Source organism: Pseudophryne corroboree, chromosome 3, assembly GCF_028390025.1.
Source record: "Pseudophryne corroboree isolate aPseCor3 chromosome 3, aPseCor3.hap2, whole genome shotgun sequence".
Classification (NCBI taxonomy): domain Eukaryota; kingdom Metazoa; phylum Chordata; class Amphibia; order Anura; family Myobatrachidae; genus Pseudophryne; species Pseudophryne corroboree.
This window is the reverse complement of record NC_086446.1, coordinates 716,423,415-716,439,304: the sequence shown is the minus strand read 5'-3', so window position 1 is coordinate 716,439,304 and position 15,890 is coordinate 716,423,415.

Here is a 15,890-nt window from a genome sequence, read left to right as displayed (position 1 = left end):
CTCTCTCATTTTCCCTTATACGTAATTGTATTGTATTGTATTTCCTGTGTAGTTATCTGGTTAGTTAGTCTATGTTATATTGTAGTGTATGACTTGTATGGTATTATTCTTTTTCAAGTATAACATTCACATAAGGCGTTAGACCCTAAGCCCGTTATTTGTGTATTTCTTATAGTGTTAAGTATTCTCAGAGCGTCGGTGACGCTCGAACAGCTTTTAAGTTAATAAGGTTACAATGTGTTGCATCTACACTCTATCACTACACTAAGGTTTTCCTGTATAATACATTGTTCATGATTTACATATAAAGGTTTAACATTGTGAGCGTTAGCGCCGCTGGTGATCTCCTCGTGGTCCCGAGCGTCCGCTACGCTATAGCGAAACATTACGTTAGTCGGCAGCCAATAGCGTGCCTGCCTGTGATCTCTTGGCCGTGAGCGAACGTGATGCTTGAGCGTCTCGACTACGGCTAAGCGATTGCTACGCAACGTGCGTACCCTTACGGTACTCCATACGTCAATAGCGTACAGTGTTCTTATACCTCTTAAAGGGTTTTAAATAAGATAAATATTTAGCTTTATCAAAGCAGCGTGCGAACGGCTCGGAATGACCCCCATTGCCCCTAGTTCACATTATGCCCCGAGGTGAAAAGGTGTGACCAGTATTAACCACCTTTCTGCACAGATATCTCCTAGTAGGCAGCATGGATAGGAGAGTTGTCAGCAGGAAAAGGAGAATGGGCATTATGGACAAGAGAGGTGAAAGTATGGATTGGAGAATGGGCAGATTCCTGCTATGGTGCTGCGCTGACCTCCATCTTGGGCTGTAAAGTGCCAGTATTGCACACAGCTCTGCAATAACAAGCTGCAGGTCACATCCCGGTCAGTGGGCCGAATGGCAGCAGTTGGCCGCCCACATTTGACCTCTGGACCTTGGTTTAGATGTTCCTGCATTAATACAACAGCCAGCAGTACATGTGCTGCCTGCCGTTATCCTTGTGAAATAGGCTTTCCCGTGCTTTGCACAAGCAGGAATATCCCTAAAACCTGGACTGTTGGAGTGCCTTGAGGACCGCATTTAGGAACCACTGCCCTAAGGGCATTCATGGACTATAGAAGTGTGTGGTTTTTCCCACTTACATCCACAGGGCCCAAGGTATTGAGTAGATGTCGTAGAAGATGTGTGGCCACCCATCCCCCCCTCCAAAAAATCGAGGGGAAATATGCGCAGTGAAGCAGGATAGCGCTCTGCAAAGAGGGCCATTTGTTCCCCTCAGCAGCTAGTCCGGGCTCCCACTGGGTTGGTGATTAGTACGCACTCCCGCCACACCTGGTTCTGACTTCCCTAGGATGGAAACATTTTTAGTTTTCAGTGGGTACCTTTTGACACCCAGTTTTCATCATTTTATTCTGTAATGTATAAATTTGGTTCTGCAAAACAATGAGCTCCGATGCATTGCCTCCACATTTTATTTGGAATGACTTCATTCCATTCAGATCCACCCCCCAGCTTATGAACTGACTGTACAGCCAGGTCAGGTCACTGTGCAATGTCTCTGCATCAGAATGGGAAAGTCATCCCCTGTATCTATTACACAGGCCATATGCCATTACTTCAGCAGTTCTTATTTTCTAATATGCCCAGGCCACCCCCTTCCACTAGAAATAGGGTCTGTCGTACAGAAATCTGGCCATTGGAGTTGGAAGTAACAAGAAACTAGATGTGGAAGATGAGATGGGTCACACAAGTGAGACATACAGTATTAGTGGGGTATCGGATAGAAGATAAGGGGAATAGTCACCCAACATAGGCATCAGGGCTGTAACTAGAAGCGTAGGGCCTGGGATGGGGGGCACCATTGCTGCCCCAGTCGCACCTGTATTTAGCTTGCAGGCTGTATACTTCGTATGCTTTGTTGTGTGCTCAGTCCTTTCTTGGTCTTAGCGTCAAGTTGAGCGGGGCTGGACCAGATCAAGGTGCTACAACCTTGATGGCCTTATATAGGGAAACATATTTTGTAGAGGCCCTGGAAAAATAGACATGTGGTTGGAGTTATTAAGGGTAGAGAAGTGTCGGCAGTGCTCTTGGTCGGAGTCAGGGCCTATATTGTTTTAGCTATTGCCCTGGGTGGAACATATCTTTTTCTGTGGATTGTCAAAGTGCAGTTGCTGGCAAGTGATGTGTATATGAAAGTCACTTCATGATAAATACAGAGATTTACTCAGTGACTCATGCCTCCTTCCTCACTGAGCACCATTGTACTACAATACCCGACAATTAAATCACACACACACCATCCCCAGTTATGAGTGGTGAAAGCAAAAAAAGTCAAAATATATTTACAATTTCTGAATCATTAGATCTCCTGGGTTTTTTTTTTATTTCAGCATCAATAATGCCCTTTTTTATCATACACACTTACCGATCATCGGCTTAGTGTGCCCGCCCAGTTGTGATGTCAGTCACCGCCGGTCCCTGCTGCAATTGTACGGGCGGACTGCAGACCGTCAGTACACACATGTCAAAGAAAAAATATGAGAAAAGGGGACTTATCCTGCGCTCCACAATGAATAGTCGCTTCAAAAGGTCCCAGAGTTAATTGCAAACTCATGCGAATGTCATAAAAAAGAAAAGGATTTTGTATACATAGTGAAGTACAGTTTTAATCATATGTATAACACAAATTCATCAAGCATTAAAAAATTCCTCAAGTATTAAAATTCCATATATAATCCAATAGGATATATAGCAGCACTGGAAATTACAATGATTTTATAAACACAGTGTAAATTGAAATAGCAGCATATGGAACTGGGGTGGGGAGTGGTGAGGAAATTACCAGATAGTATGAACTGTATACACAGTTCAAAGCCAGCTTGCGGGTTTAATTGGTGCAGGGAAACGTGGGTGATTACAGGACGCTGAGGAGGGTAGCAGGAGAGGAACGTTCCATTCCAGTACAGCGAGGCACAGGGGATTCCCGGGTTTCCTTGCACCAATTAAACCCGCAAGCTGGCTTTGAACTGTGTATACAGTTCATACTATCTGGTAATTTCCTCACCACTCCCCACCCCAGTTCCATATGCTGCTATTTCAATAACTGTGTTTATAAAATCATTGTAATTTCCAGTGCTGCTATATATCCTATTGAATTTTAATACTTGAGTAATTTTTTAATGCTTGATGAATTTGTGTTATACATATGATTAAAACTGTACTTCACTATGTATACAAAATCTTTTTCTTTTTTATGACATTCGCATGAGTTTGCAATTAACTCTGGGACCTTTTGAAGCGACTATTTATTGTGGTGCGCAGGATAAGTCCCCTTTTCTCATATTTTTTCTTTGACACGTGTGGTGAAGGATTTGGGAACCTTCTTTGGAGAAGGGGGTGCTATCCAGCAGCTAAGCCTTTGCGCACTGAGACCTCCCTTGTATTTTATTTGCATTGCGTCAGTACACACAGCACAAGCACCGATATATATGCAGATATATAGGCAATCGGCTGTGCTGCAGGGCCAACGACGTTGTTAACAGACATTGGAGGTACAAACCCGTCGATGTGCCCACAATATATCGGCCAGTGTTTAGCCTGTTTTATACATTGTACACAATATCTTTACACTGGGGTTCCAGGTCAGCCATTTGCTAAACCCAAAGTAACAACAATTACTTTAAGAAACCATGTTAGAGACCAATATTAATACATACATGTATGATATGGGTGTTTTTATTGACTTAATGTTTTTAATAAATTTTTCATCTTGTGATGTCAGCTCTTCTACGGTGAATGCTTGCTCAGAATTAAGAATAGAGTAAAAAAAAAATAATGATGCACCACAACAGTATGTGGGAATCCCTTTAATTTCTCTGACGTCCTAGTGGATGCTGGGGACTCCGTAAGGACCATGGGGAATAGACGGCTCCGCAGGAGACTGGGCACAATTAAAGAAAGATTCAGGACTATCTGGTGTGCACTTGCTCCTCCCACTATGACCCTCCTCCAGACCTCAGTTAGATTTCTGTGCCCGGCCGAGCTGGATGCACAGTAGGAGGCTCTCCTGAGCTCCTAGAAAGAAAGTATATTTTAGTTTTTTTATTTTACAGTGAGACCTGCTGGCAACAGGCTCACTGCAACGAGGGACTAAGGGGAGAAGAAGCGAACCTACCTAACTGGTGGTAGCTTGGGCTTCTTAGGCTACTGGACACCATTAGCTCCAGAGGGATCGCACACAGGACCCGACCTCGTCGTCCGTTCCCGGAGCCGCGCCGCCTTCCCCCTTACAGAGCCAGAAGCAAGAAGTGTCCGGAAAATCGGCGGCTGAAGACTTCTGTCTTCTCCAAGGTAGCGCACAGCACTGCAGCTGTGCGCCATTGCTCCTCATGCACACCACACACTCCGGTCACTGATGGGTGCAGGGCGCTGGGGGGGGGGGCGCCCTGAGCAGCAATATTAACACCTTGGCTGGCAAAACTGACACCATATATAGCCCTAGAGGTTATATAGGTGTAAATTACCCCTGCCAGATTTACACAAACAGCAGGAGAAAGCCCGCCGAAAAAGGGGCGGAGACATCTTCCTCAGCACACTGGCGCCATTTTCCCTCACAGCTCCGCTGGAAGGATCGCTCCCTGGCTCTCCCCTGCAGTCCTGCACTACAGAAAGAGAGGGGGGCAATAAATTTAGGCGCAGTATATATAATACAAGCAGCTATAGGGGAAAACACTCTGTATAGTGATATCCCTGTGTTATATAGCGCTCTGGTGTGTGCTGGCATACTCTCCCTCTGTCTCCCCAAAGGGCTTTGTGGGGTCCTGTCCTCTGTCAGAGCATTCCCTGTGTGTGTGCTGTGTGTCGGTACTGCTGTGTCAACATGTATGATGAGGATAATGATGTGGAGGCAGAGCAAATGCCTGTGAATGTGATGTCACCCCCTGCGGGGTCGACAGCTGTGTGGATGGACTTATGGAAGGAATTACGTGACAGTGTCAGCTCCTTACATAAAAGGTTTGACGACATAGGACAGCCGGCTACTCAGCTTGTGCCTGTCCAAGCGTCTCAAATGTCATCAGGGGCTTTAAAACGCCCGCTACCTCAGATGGCAGACACAGATGTTGACACGGATACCGACTCCAGTGTCGACGACGATGAGACTAGTGTACCTTCCAATAGGGCCACCCGTTACATGATTGAGGCAATGAAAAATGTATTACACATTTCTGATAGTACCCCAGGTACCACAAAAAAGGGTATTATGTTGGTGAGAAAAAACTACCAGTAGTTTTTCCTGAATCTGAGGAATTAAATGAGGTGTGTGAGGAAGCGTGGACTTCCCCCGATAAGAAATTGATAATTTCTAAACGGTTATTGGCAGCGTACCCTTTCCCGCCAGAGGATAGGTCACGTTGGGAAACATCCCCTAGGGTAGATAAAGCGCTTACACGTTTATCAAAAAAGGTGGCACTACCGTCTCCGGATACGGCCGCCCTAAAGGAACCTGCTGAGAGAAAGCAGGAGGCTACCCTAAAAGCTATATATACACAGACGGGCATTATTTGCGACCAGCGATTGCATCGGCATGGATGTGCAGTGCTGCTGCTGCGTGGTCAGATTCCCTGTCGGATAATATCGATACTCTGGATAGGGACATTGGCCCTCATTCCGAGTTGATCGGTCGCAAGGCGAATTTAGCAGAGTTACACACGCTTAGTCTACGCCTACTGGGAGTGTATCTTAGCATCTTAAAAGTGCGAACGAAGTTTACGCAATATTGCGAACAAAAAAAACTTAGCAGTTTTAGAGTAGCTCCAGACTTACTCTGCCTGTGCGATCAGTTCAGTGCTTGTCGTTCCTGGTTTGACGTCACAAACACTCCCAGCGTTCGCCCAGACACTCCCCCGTTTCTCCGGCCACTCCTGCGTTTTTTCCGGAAACGGTAGCGTTTTCAGCCACACGCCCATAAAACGCCGTGTTTCCGCCCAGTAACACCCATTTCCTGTCAATCACACTACGTTCGCCGGTGCGAACAAAAAGCCGTGAGTAAAAATCCTTTCTTCATAGCAGAATTACTTAGCGCTGTCGCAGTGCGAACATTGCGCATGCGCTCTAAGCTGATTTTCACTGCGATGCGAAAAAAAAGAACGAGCGAACGACTCGGAATGAGGGCCATTATTTTGCTGTCAATATAGCATATAAAAGACGCTGTTTTGATGCACAGAGGGATATTTGCCGGCTGGCATCAAAAATAAGCGCAATGTCCATTGCCGCCAGAAAAAAAAGGCACATGGAAGTTTTGCCTTATAAGGGGAAAGCACCGTATTATCAAGTACAGTCCTTTCGGCCCCATAAAAACAAGAGGGCTAGAGGCGCATCCTTTCTGCCGAGAGGCAAAGGTAGAGGGAAAAAACTGCAGCATACAGCCAGTTCCCAAGAGCAGAAGTCCTCCCCCGCGTCCGGTAAGTCCACAGCATGACGCTGGGGCTTCACAGGCGGACCCGGGTACAGTGGGGGCCCGTCTCAGAAATTTCAGCGCACAGTGGGCTCTCTCACAGGTGGATCCCTGGATCCTTCAAGTAGTATCTCAGGGGTACGGGCTGGAATTCGAGGCGTCTCCCCCCCCGCCGTTTCCAAAAATCTGCCTTACCAGCAACTCCCTCTGCCAGGGAGGCAGTGTTGGTGGCTATCCAAAAACTGTATTCACAGCAAGTGATTGTCAAGGTACCCCTCCTTCAACAAGGAAAGGGTTACTATTCCACAATGTTTGTGGTACCGAAACCGGACGGTTCGGTGAGACCCATCTTAAATTTAAAATCCTTGAACACATATATCAAAAGATTCAAGTTCAAGATGGAATCGCTCAGGGCGGTTATTGCGAGCCTGGACGAGGGGGATTACATGGTCTCCCTGGACATCAAGGATGCCTACCTGCATGTCCCCATTTACCCTCCTCACCAGGAGTACCTCAGGTTGTGGTACAGGACTGTCACTATCAGTTCCAGATGCTGCCGTTTGGGTTATCCACGGCACCGAGGGTCTTTACCAAGGTAATGGCCGAAATGATGATACTCCTTCGGAAGAAGGGGGTTTTAATTATCCCGTACTTGGACGATCTCCTGATAAGGGCGAGGTCCAAGGAACAGTTGTTAGTGGGGGTAGCACTTTCTCGGGAAGTGCTGCAGCAGCACGGCTGGATTCTCAATATCCCAAAGTCACAGCCGGTCCCGACGACACGTCTTCTGTTCCTGGGAATGATTCTGGACACAGACCAGAAAAAAAAAAAAAAAGTGTTTCTTCCAGTGGAAAAAGCCGAGGAGTTGTCATCTCTAGTCAGAAACCTCCTAAAACCAGGACAGGTGTCGGTACATCAATGCACGCGAGTCCTGGGAAAAATGGTAGCTTCGTACGAAGCAATTCCATTCGGAAGGTTCCACGCAAGGATTTTCCAGTGGGACCTGTTGGACCAATGGTCCGGGTCGCATCTCCAGATGCAGCAGCGGATAACCCTGACGGCAAGGACCAGGGTGTCACTACTGTGGTGGCTGCAGAGGGCTCATCTACTAGAGGGCCGCAGATTCGGAATACAGGACTGGGTCCTGGTGACAACGGATGACAGCCTTCGGGGCTGGGGAGCAGTCACACAGGGAAGAAATTTCCAAGGGCTGTGGTCAAATCAGGAGATTTCACTACACATAAATATCCTGGAGCTAAGAGCCATTTACAATGCCCTATGCCAAGCAAGTCCCCTGCTTCAAAACAAACCGGTTCTGATCCAATCAGACAACATCACGGCGGTCGCCCATGTAAACAGACAGGGCAGCACAAGAAGCAGGAGGGCAATGGCAGAAGCCACAAGGATTCTCCGATGGGCGGAAAATCACGTGCTAGCACTGTCAGCAGTGTTCATTCCGGGTGTGGACAACTGGGAAGCAGACTTCCTCAGCAGACACGACCTTCACACGGGAGAGTGGGGGCTTCATCCAGAAGTCTTCCGATTGATTGTAAACCGTTGGGAAAGACCACAGGTGGATATGATGGCGTCCCGCCTCAACAAAAAGCTAAAAAGATATTGTGCCAGGTCAAGGGACCCTCAGGCGATAGCTGTGGACGCTCTAGTGACACCGTGGGTGTACCAGTCGGTTTACGTGTTTCCCCCTCTGCCTCTTATTCCCAAGGTGCTGAGAATAATACGAAGGGGAAGAGTGAGAACTATACTCGTGGTTCCGGATTGGCCAAGAAGAACTTGGTACCCGGAACTTCAAGAGATGCTCTCAGAGGACCCATGGCCTCTACCGCTAAGGCGGGACCTGCTGCAGCAGTGGCCCTGCCTGTTCCAAGATTTACCGCAGCTGCGTTTGACGGCATGGCGGTTGAACGCCGGATCCTGAAGGAAAAGGGTATTCCGGAGGAAGTCATTCCTACCCTGATCAAGGCCAGGAAGGATGTGACTGCAACCCACTATCACCGCATTTGGCGGAAATATGTGGCTTGGTGTGAGGCCAGGAAGGCCCCAACGGAGGAATTTCAACTGGGTCGTTTCCTGCATTTCCTGCAAGCAGGGGTGACGATGGGCCTCAAATTGGGGTCCATTAAGGTCCAGATTTCGGCTCTGTCGATTTTCTTTCAAAAGGAACTGGCTTCGTTGCCTGAAGTTCAGACTTTTGTCAAGGGAGTTCTGCATATTCAGCCTCCTTACGTGCCTCCTGTGGCACCTTGGGATCTCAATGTGGTTTTGGGATTCCTGAGGTCACATTGGTTCGAGCCACTTAAAACCGTGGATTTGAAATATCTCACGTGGAAAGTGGTCATGTTGTTGGCCCTGGCTTCGGCCAGACGTGTATCAGAGTTGGCGGCTTTGTCGTGTAAAAGCCCTTATCTGATTTTCCATATGGATAGGGCAGCGTTGAGGACTCGTCCTCAGTTTCTCCCGAAGGTGGTATCAGCATTTCACTTGAACCAACCTATTGTGGTGCCTGCGGCTACTAGGGACTTGGAGGATTCCAAGTTGCTGGACGTAGTCAGGGCCCTGAAAATTTATGTTTCCAGGACGGCTGGAATCAGGAAAACTGATTCGCTGTTTCTCCTGTATGCACCCAATAAGCTGGGTGCTCCTGCTTCTAAGCAGACCATTGCTCGCTGGATTTGTAACGCTATTCAGCTTGCGCATTCTGCGGTAGGACTACCGCAGCCAAAATCAGTAAAAGCCCACTCCACAAGGAAGGTGGGCTCATCTTGGGCGGCTGCCCGAGGGGTCTCGGCACTGCAACTTTGCCGAGCGGCTACTTGGTAAGGGTCTAACACTTTTGCTAAATTTTACAAATTTGATACCCTGGCTGAGGAGGACCTTGAGTTTGCTCATTCGGTGCTGCAGAGTCATCCGCACTCTCCCGCCCGTTTGGGAGCTTTGGTATAATCCCCATGGTCCTTACGGAGTCCCCAGCATCCACTAGGACGTCAGAGAAAATAAGAATTTACTCACCGGTAATTCTATTTCTCGTAGTCCATAGTGGATGCTGGGCGCCCATCCCAAGTGCGGATTGTCTGCAATACTTGTAATTAGTTATTGTTCCACAAATCGGGTTGTTATTGCGAGCCATCTGTTCAGAGGCTCCGTTGTTATCATACTGTTAACCGGGGTTCATATCACGAGTTGTACGGTGTGATTGGTGTGGCTGGTATGAGTCTTACCCGGGATTCAAAATCCTTCCTTATTGTGTCAGCTCTTCCGGGCACAGTATCTTAACTGAGGTCTGGAGGAGGGTCATAGGGGGAGGAGCCAGTGCACACCAGATAGTCCTGAATCTTTCTTTAGTTGTGCCCAGTCTCCTGCGGAGCCGTCTATTCCCCATGGTCCTTACGGAGTCCTCAGCATCCACTACGGACTACGAGAAATAGAATTACCGGTGAGTAAATTCTCATTTTAATGCCATGTGCCCAGAAGCATATAAATAAGAGATTGTGCAAACAATGCCGCGTGATATACATAATCTAATATACCAGGAAAGACTGTAATATATGATAATATATTTCTATAGCTTGGAGCAAAGAAGGCAGAGGAGGAATAGGATCAGGTGCGTAGAGGAGGGGGAGCAGTTATTTTGTGTGTGTACGCAATGGCCAATGTTAATGCAATGGAGTGATTATTGGCAAACTGCGCATGTGTTCCGATCACAATGCACATGTGCGAGGGTGCCGCTGCGATCCCGCTCACAGAGTGATTGTCAGGAAGTGGCCCTTTGGAGGTGTTTACACAAAAATGGCGCTCCAAATACATATACACTTGATAGACTCAGACGGCTGCTCACCGGTTGTGGGCGGGCAGCCCCAACAATAAATCAAATATGAGATATAGAAAGAAATGGGAGCGCTGAATGAGTCTAAAGAATTAATTTGTTTATTACTAAAAATAGTAAAGAGACACTTCTTTAAAGAAGCCAATTCAAGATATATTTATCACTTCATAATCAAAAGAATTTTCTAATATTATTTTTTTTATTATTGTTAGATTGTATTATGTCTCTCTCTGTCTGATTAACGAATAGATATATAATTTTCTCTATCGTCCTAGTGGATGCTGGGGTTCCTGAAAGGACCATGGGGGGGGGGGGGGGGTGGCGGCTCCGCAGGAGACAGGGCACAAAAGTAAAGCTTTCCGATCAGGTGGTGTGCACTGGCTCCTCCCCCTATGACCCTCCTCCAAGCCAGTTAGATTTTTGTGCCCGGCCGAGAAGGGTGCAATCTAGGTGGCTCTCCTAAAGAGCTGCTTAGAAAAGTTTAGCTTAGGTTTTTTATTTTACAGTGAGTCCTGCTGGCAACAGGATCACTGCAACGAGGGACTTAGGGGAGAAGAAGTGAACTCACCTGCGTGCAGGATGGATTGGCTTCTTGGCTACTGGACATCAGCTCCAGAGGGACGATCACAGGTACAGCCTGGATGGTCACCGGAGCCTTGCCGCCGGCCCCCTTGCAGATGCTGAAGTAAGAAGAGGTCCAGAATCGGCGGCAGAAGACTCCTCAGTCTTCTAAAGGTAGCGCACAGCACTGCAGCTGTGCGCCATTTTCCTCTCAGCACACTTCACACGGCAGTCACTGAGGGTGCAGGGCGCTGGGAGGGGGGCGCCCTGGGAGGCAAATGAATACCTATTTTGGCTAAAAATACCTCACATATAGCCTCCGGAGGCTATATGGAGATATTTAACCCCTGCCAGAATCCGTTAAGAGCGGGAGACGAGGCCGCCGAAAAAGGGGCGGGGCCTATCTCCTCAGCACACAGCGCCATTTTCCCTCACAGAAAGGCTGGAGGGAAGGCTCCCAGGCTCTCCCCTGCACTGCACTACAGAAACAGGGTTAAAACAGAGAGGGGGGGCACTAATTTGGCGTTAGAAATATATAAAAAAGATGCTATAAGGGAAAACACTTATATAAGGTTGTCCCTATATAATTATAGCGTTTTTGGTGTGTGCTGGCAAACTCTCCCTCTGTCTCTCCAAAGGGCTAGTGGGTCCTGTCCTCTATCAGAGCATTCCCTGTGTGTGTGCTGTGTGTCGGTACGTGTGTGTCGACATGTATGAGGACGATGTTGGTGAGGAGGCGGAGCAATTGCCTGTAATGGTGATGTCACTCTCTAGGGAGTCGACACCGGAATGGATGGCTTATTTAGGGAATTACGTGATAATGTCAACACGCTGCAAGGTCGGTTGACGACATGAGACGGCCGACAAACAATTAGTACCGGTCCAGACGTCTCAAAAACACCGTCAGGGGTTTTAAAACGCCCGTTTACTTTAGTCGGTCGACACAGACACAGACAGGGACACTGAATCCAGTGTCGACGGTGAATAAACAAACGTATTCCTTATTAGGGCCACACGTTAAAGGCAATGAAGGAGGTGTTACATATTTCTGATACTACAAGTACCACAAAAGAGGGTATTATGTGGGATGTGAAAAAACTACCGTAGTTTTTCCTGAATCAGATAAATTAAATAAAGTGTGTGATGATGCGTGGGTTCCCCCCGATAGAAAATTATGGGCGGTATACCCTTTCCCGCCAGAAGTTAGGGCGCGTTGGGAAACACCCCTTAGGGTGGATAAGGCGCTCACACGCTTATCAAAACAAGTGGCGGTACCGTCTATAGATAGGGCCGTCCTCAAGGACCAGCTGACAGGAGGCTGGTAAATATCATAAAAAGTATATACACACATACTGGTGTTATACTGCGACCAGCGATCGCCTCAGCCTGGATGTGCAGAGCTGGGGTGGCTTGGTCGGATTCCCTGACTAAAAATATTGATACCCTTGACAGGGACAGTATTTTATTGACTATAGAGCATTTAAAGGATGCATTTCTATATATGCGAGATGCACAGAGGGATATTTGCACTCTGGCATCAAGAGTAAATGCGATGTCCATATCTGCCAGAAGATGTTATGGACACGACAGTGGTCAGGTGATGCAGATTCCAAACGGCACAAAGGTGTATTGCCGTATAAAGGAAGAGGAGTTATTTGGGGTCGGTCCATCGGACCTGGTGGCCACGGCAACTGCTGGAAAATCCGCCGTTTTTACCCTAAGTCACATCTCTGCAGAAAAAGACACCGTCTTTTCAGCCTCAGTCCTTTCGTCCCTATAAGATCATATCTGCCCAGGGATAGAGGAAAGGGAAGAAGACTGCAGCAGGCAGCCCATTCCCAGGAACAGAAGCGTTCCACCGCTTCTGACAAGTTCTCAGCATGGCGCTGAGACCGTACAGGACCCCTGGATCCTACAAGTAGTATCCCAGGGGTACAGATTGGAATGTCGAGACGTTTCCCCTTCGCAGGCTCCTGAAGTCTGCTTTACCAAGGTCTCCCTCCGACAAGGAGGCAGTATGGGAAAAAATTCACAAGCTGTATTCCCAGCAGGTGATAATTAAATTACCCCTCCTACTACAAGAAAAGGGGTATTATTCCACACTATATTGTGGTACTGAAGCCAGAAGGCTAGGTGAGACTTATTCTAAAAAAAATTTTTTTAACACTTACAAAGGTTCAAATCAAGATGGAGTCACTCAGAGCAGTGATAACGAACCAGGAAGAAGGGGACTATATAGTGTCCCGGGACATCAGGGATGCTTACCTCTATGTCCCAAATTTGCCCTTCTCACTAAGGGTACCTCAGGTTCGTGGTGCAGAACTGTCACTATCAGTTTCAGACGCTGCCGTTTGGATTGTCCACGGCACCCCGGGTCTTTATCAAGGTAATGGCCGAAATGATGATTCTTCTTCGAAGAAAAGGCGTCTTAATTATCCCTTACTTGGACGATCTCCTGATAAGGGCATAGTCCAGGGAACAGTTGGAGGTCGGAGTAGCACTATCTCGGATACTGCTACAACAGCACGGGTGGATTCTAAATATTCCAAAATCGCAGCTGATCCCGACGACACGTCTGCTGTGCCTAGGGATGATTCTGGACACAGTCCAGAAAAAGGTGTTTCTCCCAGAAGAGAAAGCCAGGGAGTTATCCGAGCTAGTCAGGAACCTCCTAAAAACAGTGCATCATTGCACAAGGGTCCTGGTAAAAATGGTGGCTTCCTACGAAGCAATTCCATTCGGCAGATTTCACGCAAGAACTTTTCAGTGGGATCTGCTGGACAAATGGTCCGGATCGCATCTTCAGATGCATCAGCGGATAACCCTATATCCAAGGACAAGGGTGTCTCTCCTGTGGTGGTTATAGAGTGCTCATCTTCTAGAGGGCCGCAGATTCGGCATTCAGGATTGGATGCTGGTGACCACAGAGCCCAGCCCGAGAGGCTGGGGAGCAGTCACACAAGGAAAAAATTTCCAGGGAGTGTGATCAAGTCTGGAGACTTTTCTCCACATAAATATACTGGAGCTAAGGGTAAATTTATAATGCTCTAAGCTTAGCAAGACCTCTGCTTCAAGGTCAGCCGGTATTGATCCAGTGGGAAAAACATCACGGCAGTCGCCCACGTAAACAGACAGGGCGACACAAGAAGCAGGAGGGCAATGGCAAAAACTGCAAGGACTTTTCGCTGGGCGGAAAATCATGTGATAGCACTGTCAGCAGTGTTTCATCCCGGGAATGGAAACTGGGAAGCAGACTTCCTCAGCAGGCACGACCTCCACCCGGGAGAGTGGAAACTTCATCGGGAAGTTTTTTCCACATGATTGTAAACCGTTGGGAAATACCAAAGGTGGACATGATGGCGTCCCGTCTGAACAAAAAACGGGACAGGTATTGCGCCAGGTCAAGAGACCCTCAGGCAATAGCTGTGGACGTTCTGGTAACACCGTGGGTGTACCAGGCGGTGTATGTGTTCCCTCCTCTGCTTCTCATACCTAAGGTGCTGAGAATTATAAGACGTAGAGGAGTAAGAACTATACTCATGGCTCCGGATTGGCCAAGAAGGACTTGGTACCCGGAACTTCAAGAGATGCTTACAGAGGTCTTATGGCCTCTGCCGCTAAGAAGGGACTTGCTTCAGCAAGTACCATGTCTGTTCCAAGACTTACCGCAGCTGCGTTTGTCGGCATGGCGGTGGAAAGCCGGATCCTAAGGGAAAAAGGCATTCCGGAAGAGGTCATTCTTACCCTGGTCAAAGCCAGAAAGGAGGTGACCGCACAACATTATCACCACATGTGGCGAAAATATGTTGCGTGGTGTGAGGCCAGGAAGGCCCCACAAAGAAATTTCAACTCGGTCGTTTCCTGCATTTCCTGCAAACAGGAGTGTCTATGGGCCTCAAATTGGGGTCCATTAAGGTTCAAATTTCGGCCCTGTCGATTTTCTTCCAGAAAGAATTGGCTTCAGTTCCTGAAGTCCAGAAGTTTGTCAAGGGAGTATTGCATATACAACCCCCTTTTGTGCCTCCAGTGGCACTGTGGGATCTCAACGTAGTTCTGGGATTCCTCAAATCACATTGGTTTAAAACCAGTCAAATCTGTGGATTTGAAGCATCTCACATGAAAAGTGACCATGCTCTTGGCCCTGGCCTGGACCAGGCGAGTGTCAAATTGGTGTTTTTTTCTCAAAAAAGCCCATATCTGTTTGTCCATTCGGACAGGGCAGAGCTGCGGACTCGTCCCCAGTTCTCTCCCTAAGGTGGTGTCAGTGTTTCACCTGAACCAGCTTATTGTGGTGCCTTGCACCTACTAGGGACTTGGAGGACTCCAAGTTGCTAGATGTTGTCAGGGCCCTGAAAATATGTTCCAGGACGGCTGGAGTCAGGAAAACTGACTTGCTGTTATCCTGTATGCACCCAACAAACTGGGTGCTCTTGCTTCTAAGCAGACTATTGCTAGTTGGATGTGTAATACAATTCAGCTTGCACATTCTGTGGCAGGCCTGCCACAGCCAAAATATGTAAATGCCCATTCCACAAGGAAGGTGGGCTCATCTTGGGCGGCTGCCCGAGGGGTCTCGGCTTTACAACTTTGCAGAGCAGCTACTTGGTCAGGGGCAAACACGTTTGCTAAATTCTACAAATTTGATACCCTGGCTAAGGAGGACCTGGAGTTCTCTCATTCGGTGCTGCAGAGTCATCCGCACTCTCCCGCCCGTTTGGGAGCTTTGGTATAATCCCCATGGTCCTTTCAGGAACCCCAGCATCCACTAGGACGATAGAGAAAATAAGAATTTACTTACCGATAATTCTATTTCTCGGAGTCCGTAGTGGATGCTGGGCGCCCATCCCAAGTGCGGATTATCTGCAATACTTGTACATAGTTACAAAAATCGGGTTATTATTGTTGTGAGCCATCTTTTCAGAGGCTCCGCTGTTATCATACTGTTAACTGGGTTTAGATCACAAGTTGTACGGTGTGATTGGTGTGGCTGGTATGAGTCTTACCCGGGATTCAAAATTCCTCCCTTATTGTGCACGC